The following is an 8860-nucleotide window of genomic DNA, read 5'->3' as shown; positions in this document are numbered from 1 at the left end:
CATTGTGTAATTTTTTTAATAGACTTTAGCATAAACTTTTCTGTTCCATGCTTCATCATTCTTGTTTTCACTGATGGATACACAATGTAGGTTTTATTGGCCTACCTGAAGAAAAAAGTGTATTTCTTGAAACATGAGTAAATTACAATTGACTTCACAAAATGTGATACCCTTTAATGCATGTCCTTTGCACCCTTTTTCACAGGCAAAGCTTAGTAAGTGTAGGTGTATTGTAAAATCGGGATGCCCAGGAGGTAGTAGAGTTTCTGCTGTCAAAGCACAGGAATGACTGTGTTAATCTGTTTCAGCTTTTACTTGAAATGTCACAGACTCTGGGAATTTCTACCAACTCTGCTATTTGATGAGAAGGCTTGTAGAAGATTTGAGAAGAGTTTCTTCTTTTGGATTTGAATGTCTATTATAATAATCTCATTTAATTAATGTTCTCATCTTTATTTAGGCTGTGGATGGAGTCTTCAAAAGTGCCTTTGAGGTTTAGGCATCCTGGTCCTGCTGAAGAGCAGAGTTACATGTCTTTGGGCAGCTAATGTATATTTCTGAGAGGCAAAGGGGAAAGGAACTCAAGGAATAGTCTTGAAAAAAAAAGAAGGTTAAAAGCCTTTTGCAGATCTCAGGGCTTCCACTGTATATAAGGGTTCAGCCACAGACTTAGGCACGTGGCTGGGTCCCAAGATGCCTCATTATCTGCCCCAGCTGTCCTTTCTGAGTCCTGTCCTTCTGCAGCCCTGCTGCCCAGCCCCTCACCAACAGCACAGTCCTGCCACCCACAGTCTGATATCCCATATTTTACGGGAGACACGTCAGAACTGCTGGCAAGCCACGCATACCTCCAGAGCCACAAGTTCCTGCTTGGATCTTGGCTCACCAAAAATTTTAGGAATAAATGAGTCAAATACCATCTCTGGCTGTTTTTTCTGACACTGAATTAGCATGTTGCCTCTTATGAATACCCTTTTTCTGACAATTCCTCTCAGCTAGCTTTTGATGCAGACAATAGATATTAGTATATCTGAGTCCCTGCAAAGTGCTGTGCCTCTGGTCTTTCTGCTCTTTATAAACATGTGTTGTGGTTAAATGATATGAATGTATTTGTTCCCAAGGGGATGAGAAGAGAGTGGAGTTTTGCAACATCACAAAAACATCTTCATCAATATGTCTACTACACCAAAATATGAAAGGTTGTCTTCTCAAGGGTAAAATAAAGAAAACAAAAGCATGGTCCTGTTATCATTCTTGTCACAGCTGACTTGCAGTCTTCCCTAGTCCGCATTGGAAAATTACAGATGCTCCTTGATAGGTTTTTTTTTGTCTCTTTTGTTCAGATAAGTATGCAATTTTTTCATTAGCAATTTCAAATTGACTTTCACTGCTATTTTTCTCCACAAGTCAATTTTTCCTTATTATCCTGTTTTCTTCCTTGGGAAGAGCGGAGGTTGGAAACAGGTTTGGTAGTTGTAAATATTTATGTAAAATTACTCTCCAGAGGCTTTTTCACAATCACATAGAGAATAATGTGCTTCTGACCTTTATGCAGTTTCCCAGGAAATCAATCCCTTGAAGCAAGAAGATAGAGGGGGAGCTATCTCCCCAACTTCAAGGACAAGTTCTGGCTTCAACCTCAGTGTTTCTTACTCTGGCTCTTTCTGTTAGGCCAAAAGAGATGTTTATTCCTTGGAGAGGGGTGTGCCCAGAAGTCCACAACAGGATGTCACAACAGTGTAGTACAGACTGCTCAGAACTGCACAGTTTTTGTCCAGTTGACTACAATATTTTGAGGTCCCTAGAGTAGAACAAGGAGGCTCTTTTCCCATGATGGTCCATGGCTTCAGAAAAAGTCCAGGATGTTATTTTTCTTGCAGCGTATGGCTGATGATATCTTGTCTTACAGCTGATATCCCAGGTCAGTTTAGAACTGAATAGCCTAGAGGAGGTTCAGGGGGCTGTCATCAATGTATCTAAATATCTGCAGGGAAGGTGTGAAGAGGATGGAGTCAGGCTCTTTTTCAGTGGTGCCCTGTGACAGAGAAAGAGGCAATGGGCACAAACTGAAACACCAGGAAACACTTTTTCACTATGAGGATGACCTGGCACCTATTCCCCAGAGAGATGATAGAGTCTCCATCCTCAGAGATCTTCAGAAGCCATCTCTTGGTGACCCTGCTTGAGCAGGGGAGTCGAGATGATGTCCAGAGATCCCTCCCAACCACAACCGTTCACATTTATGCATTTTAAGTTCAAACCATCCTCCTCCTAGTAGTCCGCTGTACACAGCCTTCCCCTCTCTCCAGACTGTCTCCATTAACAGCCAAGTTGCACTGCCAGCAGGCCTGGTAGACCTTCCTGCAATTTTGTCAATGCTAATTATTTTTTATCTCACAGGCAGAAATGCACTTTGTAAGAAGGGAGCAAATACAATTATTTGGGGGTAGGGAGAGTGTCATGTCCATATGTTAGATACCATTGTACTATTCCAAAAATGTGCAATGATGTTCAGCTTTTCAGGTTGGTATAGCTTCCTGTCAGTGTTATGGATCTGCCTGCAAGTTCTAGAAGATGGATTTGGTGCTTCATCTCTGACACACTTCAGGTAAGACAAACCTCATTTTGGTTTACCCTTTCTAAAGTAGCGACTTACATTGGTACAGGTGGCAACTTATCGTTTTGATTAGGGCAAAATTTTAATGTATTAAGGTCTTATAAGCTTGTCATCCATGTAAATAAATATTCTGTCTGATGGAAAAGGTGAATGCAGTAAACACAAATAAATGGTCTTTTTCAGTACTGTTACTGCCATGGCCTAGGGAACTGTGTACTTGATAGTGTTTCCCCTTCCAGTGGTCCTGGCTTTGGGTGAGGTAACATCAGGGCAGATAATTTTTGGGATTGCCTCTAAGCACCTTTTTGGTCTTAGATGGTTAGGGGATTTTTGGTTGTTTGTTTTGTTTTGTTTTATTAGTATCTCAAGTGAGTATGTGGAAACTTACAGATGAAATGGAGTTGGGTCTGAACATCTGGGCAGCTGTCACACTGGATGGTCCTGGGCAAAGATTCAGGGGTTTCTCAGAAAGATTATTACAATGGAACAATATCTATCCCCTGAAAAATCTTGGAAAATTATACCCTTAAACTCTTTATGTTAATATAACTGAAGATGTGATCTTCAAAACTTCCTTTCAAATTCTGAGCTAAGGTACCTTTATTTTTAAGGGAAGCTGTATAAGAAAATATTCCTAGTAGAAAATTGATAGATCTATATTGCTTGAGTCTAAGTACTGGAGCTACCTCTTGAGGCAGAAGCAATGCAGTGTAAATTAGAAAGGCTTTGAAAATGTTTTAATTTTTATGATAATATGTAACCTGTTTCTTCGCTGCTACTGGGGTAAACACACTGGAACAGAGGATTTAGTTCTCAGGTAGTATGAGTTTCCAAACTCCCTAAATTAAAACAAGAGTATGCTTACCAAAGAGAGCTGTAACAAAATAAAACAGAAAGGGAAGGAAAATAACAGGAAAGAAAACGTTGAGGAGAGAAACCTGTGGAGTTTATTACTCCTTCCTGAGGAACCTGGTTATCAAATTTGATTGGGTTAATACTTTTTTTCCCTTTTTTTGGTAATGCCTTTAAAAGCTATGCCTTAAATAAATGAATCCAATTGTATTTATTTAGTGATTGTGGAAATGCTTCAGACATCTGTGTATCTGAGTGAATAGGAAGGCCCAATGCATAAATTTTGGGGTGTATTACAGCCCCAGAGGCAAAACTGAAGAACAAACAGGTGTGGAAATTGAACAAAAAGGCACACAGAAAGAATAGGATCAAAAAAGAAGGATTAATTGAGGTAAGGAGAAATCCAGTGGGGCAGCATTTGCCCAGCTTACTGTGGTAAATGAGAAATGGGTCATTGAGGGAATTTCCAATATAATTAAAAATCAGAAGTAACCTTATTTGGGTAACTACTGATCAAGAAGTCATGATTGTTCCACAACTGCTGTTACTTGACACCTAATTCTATTACAGGTTGGAGTTGCAAGGCTGTTTTTAAAACATTTCAGTTCTCCAGGTTAATGTTGTTAATCGCTTTTCCAGCTACTCTTTTGGATCTGCTGAGTTAGAACACTATTGTGGTACTAATGATCCTCTGCACTTCAAACTGATAAACAGGGTGTCTTCCAAAGACAGGTTTCAATCTGTTGATTAAGGTTTGGTTAGAATGTAAAAAATGCAAATTTTATGAAGTATAGTACAGAAAAATATATTCCTAGAAGACAAGTGGGATGGATGACTGCATGCTGTACTGAAAGTATCATAAAAAGTGCCTGGCTTCTTGGTTTTATATGGTTTTGCTGTCAACAAAGCGCAATGAGGAGTTTAATTAGTTATGGGCTTTAAAATAAGGGAGAATTGCTCCCTAGTAATCAATAAATGTAAGACTATACTTTAATGGAACACAACCCATTTGGGCGCACCCAAAACAAAGCCACATCTCAGATATTACTTAGTAAGGAGACTGAAGTGTTGACACCATTTGGATGAGAGGACTTTTGGAGTCTTACAGGACTTTGAAGTCCAGGGATTCCAAAAATGCTGGGGTATACTTTTCTGAGTCTGCCCTTTGAATTTTGAACTGTTACTGCAGTACACAACATTGTGTGTCTGTGTTTGTATGAAAGAGAGAAAGAGTATGTGCTGCTGGTGTTGCAAATCATATTATGGCCATGTTAATTCCTACAGTACATTCCCCATATGGCTCCCACCACTTTCCTAGCAATTAAAACAATATTTCATTATTTCTTCTTCACACACCTTTTCTTACTCATAGTTTTTCTGGTCTTGCTTCTGTCTAATCAGTGTTTTCCATCTTGAATAACATAATATTCTGAGTTAGAAGGGCCCCACAAGATTCATCTGGTCCAACTCATAAGTAAATAGCTCATACTGGGATTGGACCTGCAACTTTGGCATAATGAGCACCATGCTCTAATCAGCTCTGATCCTACATTAGTTTTCTCAAAACTCCTGAGCCAAACTCAGCTCTGCTCCTCTTGCACTCCCCCTGTGTGCTCAAACAGGTGTGTATGGCAGAGTCCTCTCTACTGTGCTGGGGCCAGGACTGTATGTGATGCAAAGAGAAGAGGCAAGAGCAGAGAGTTTGCAGGAACTGCTTTTCCTGCTCCTGCTCTCTTCTCTTAATGGTCTTAACTGTAGGATGCCAGCCCTGAGGAGGGCTGAGATCTCCCCAATATCTGCACCAGTTCTGGTCTGCTGGTCTTTACCATGAGGAAAGTAAGGGGGTGCAGACAGTCTCAGGTGGCTGCCTTCCTTTCAGGTTGGTTATAATGTGCTGGAAAACTGAAGCTTTGGTTGTGCCATGCTCCAAGCTCATTTGGAATGCGGAGAATTTGAAGGAATGGCAACACTTAAGATCTTCAGGAAAAGCCTGAAGGAAGGTGGTGATGGCTTTGCATTTTGGCACGGCTTTGCATTTTTTTGTCTTCCTTTTGAGAGAATGCTAGCTGTAGTTATCCAGGAAGTGCCAGGCAGCAATGAATGACCCCAGGAACTGAGCCCAAAATATTTCTCTCCATGGATTCTCTTGAGATCCAGCAGCTCTAGATGTTATTGCTGTTTGTTCCATGATAGTGTTGCCTTTGGGGGTCAGAACAAAATGTTTCAGCTGAGCAATGCATTGAAGGCACAAGAATTGAATCTGAGGATATCTTTTGATGTGACATAAAACTAATGATGAGAGCTAGTAGCCACAAGAGAGTGTACTGCATAATGTTCTTGTTGTGACTCTGGACTAAAACTTTTGAAGTTTAGAACTTGTCCCAGAATTTCTTCATGATTTCACAGATAAGGACATTTACCACTCTATGTGCATCATCTCTATATAACTTCTAATTCTTAGGACTGCAGTACAACATTCCCTGCTATGCATGTAGTAGCTAGCAGAAGTCGTCACTGAATCCAAAGATAATTAAAGGACCTAACCAAGCCAGGGAAAAAAAAAAAAAAAAAAAAAAAAAAAAAAAAAAAAAAAAAGCTAAACACATGGACCTCACTTTTCATCATAGTGAAGTACCTTTGTCTGGACTAGGTCCTAATGTTAGGTGTAATGCCAGTGCTTGGGACTGGTATCTGAGAACAAGGGATCTGTTTTTAAGTCTTTAGTCTGAGACAGGCAGGGCAGGCCAGCAGTATGACATGATTGCCACCTACTTAAGGTTCATGGGCAGGCCATCTCAGGCACTCTTGAAGCTGTTTCACTGCTCATAAATTATTAACTTGGCTGCGAGGTACAGAACTATTAGCTATCTTCTCTCTTTCTTCATGAATCACTGCATGTGTAAATCTTAATGTGGATTTAGTCCTTAGGGAATTACTACAATAGGAAGCAAAAGAATATCCAGTTTGGATAGCAGTAGCCACTGGTGTGAAGGATTGCCATCACAGGTGTCACCGAGTTAGCTTTCGTGAATTTAGGTGCTTGTTGGTTCTCAGACACTGTAAGAACATCTTGGTGTTAGGTGGACTTATCCCATAGAGGAGTCCTTAGCCCTTAGAATGGTAAACATGTTCCCCATATAATGTATGGCAATATGTAGAGACATTTCTTTGCCAAGGACTTGTCCATGTGAGCCTGCAAAACAAGAAGTGACAGCAGCAAAGGGTAGATACAGAAGTAGCTGACTGGCATTTCCACACAGAATTCAGACACAATTTCTTTGGCAAACACCTACCTGCAACTTTTCTGTTTGTAGAAACCCAGTGGAGACACCTTAAAACAGGCAGCAGCTAAATGGTTAGGGAAGTCATTGAGGTTAAAGCAATGCATGTTCATATTTCTGTGTGACTAAAATCAAAGGATTTAAATCTATCTGATTGTAAAAGCCCCAGGCTAAAAGGAAGCTGGTCTTTCTCAGTCTCCTTTGCTAAATGTTGCAGGGATAGAGAGCCAGTGGTTCAACCTATTGCTCACTCATGAAAGTATGGGGGTTATGAAAAGGTGACATTTAGGATCCACTCCTGTGAATAATAAATAGTTGCACCAAGTGGGACAAGTGTACTGGCAGAGATTGAAAAATATTTAACCCAAGGTACATAAGCAACCCCAGTTCAGGTGGGGCAGAGCCTTCAAACCCTGGTCCCAAATCCCAAGTGATCACCTGCTGAGTAGCTAGTAGCAATTTGGAGAAGGTTGCTAGCCCTTAAATAGAGCATGGAGGCACCTACAAAGCAATTGCCACTGGAGAGCCCTGAGGATGCCAGTTAGAAAACAGAACTGCAGAGCACAGTTAAGCTCTGCTAAACTCAGTTAGGTTACATCAGACCTGAATGATCTGGTTTAAAGGATGTAGCTGTACATACAGCTGGAACAACTGTGCAATGCCATTAGTCAAATAAATGACGTGCAGAAATAAAGTCAACCTGTGGGTGGGTGAGCAAGTTTCTCACCTATAATCTTCTTCACCATTTGCTTTGCAATAAAAGGGAGCTGTCAGAGACTGCCAATGGGAGCTGTGTCTCCCAGCCTTGCCCTCCCTTATCATATTTCTGAGCAAAGCCAGCTGATTAAGCAGCGTCTGGTGTGACTGACCTTGTATCTGAGGTCAGCCAGAGACCTGCAGAGCAACCTGTTGATTCACTCTAACAAACACAGGCTGTAACTTTCAAGTTTGCAGCCCTCGATGCCCTCACTCAGATGGGCATGGAGGAGTTATTTTAGGTTTATTTTAGGTTTAGATGTCTGTTAACTTGACATACAGTTCAGCAAGTTGCTGTGGCTCAGGGTAATTTTAGCCTGAGAAATGAGGGATGATGAAACCCTGTCTGCACACAGACATACACAGGTGTGCACAATATGGTAAGAGCAGGATTTGGAATGCAATAGGATATGTCTATGAGGATCAGTGAAGTAGAATGGGAGAACATGAGATCATATTGTAAGAACATGTGTTTCTGGAGTAATTCAAAGCTTATCAGCACAAGGAAGTGTTTGCCAGTGTAACTTCAATTGGTATTGCTGTACCAGGAAACCCTCCTAGCAAGTATAAAGCTTGTATTACTTTCCACAAGGAAATAAAGGCTTATCTTGTTGGAAAAACTGTTGTATTCTGGCCCAACACATTTAGGCTGGCAATCTTGGAAGGAGAAGTAAGACCTCTCTTTATCTTTTCATTTTTCTGTAAGTCAACATCAATCATGAAATGGGATTCATGTTTCTTATTCTATAGTTCCCAGGAATAACAAGAAAAGTCACTACTTGAGCTTTGTGCAATACTTTTCAAAAGAAGATCTCTAATGCTCTCTACTGATGCAGTGGTGTACTGTTAGCATGCTGTGAGCACTCACACAACCCTTCAGACTGCCTGTTGTCTCTAGCTGGTGGCAGCAGTTGAGGAATATTAGGTGTGGTCTGCTTGGCTGCCAGTTACTCAGAGATAATCTAGTTCCCAAATACTGAATTTCTACAGGGAAAAAATGTTTAATCACACCTAAAGCTTAATTAGCCTCTTCATGCTAAGCTGGAGATAGTGCATGTGACTGTAGGCATGTGGTCCTGTGTGATATGCCAGAAGCAGTTTGGTAAAATCTTTTGGTGTACAAGAAACCCAGGGAATCACCATCACTGCACAGATACCACAGAACAGTTCCAGTCTTCCTTCTGCTTCTACTGTTCTTTAAAATTCTTAGTTTGCCTGAAAAGGGCACCTGTAATATAACAGACTGATTTGTTAAAGATCAGGGAAAGAATTAATGTCAGCCAGTATTAGACATCTATATACAAATTGATCAAAGGACTTCATGATTTTTCTGATCCACTTTTAGAATAAGATG

Source organism: Melospiza melodia, chromosome 3 (assembly GCF_035770615.1).
Source record: "Melospiza melodia melodia isolate bMelMel2 chromosome 3, bMelMel2.pri, whole genome shotgun sequence".
NCBI classification, from domain to species: Eukaryota; Metazoa; Chordata; class Aves; order Passeriformes; family Passerellidae; genus Melospiza; species Melospiza melodia.
This window is presented reverse-complemented; position numbering follows the sequence as displayed.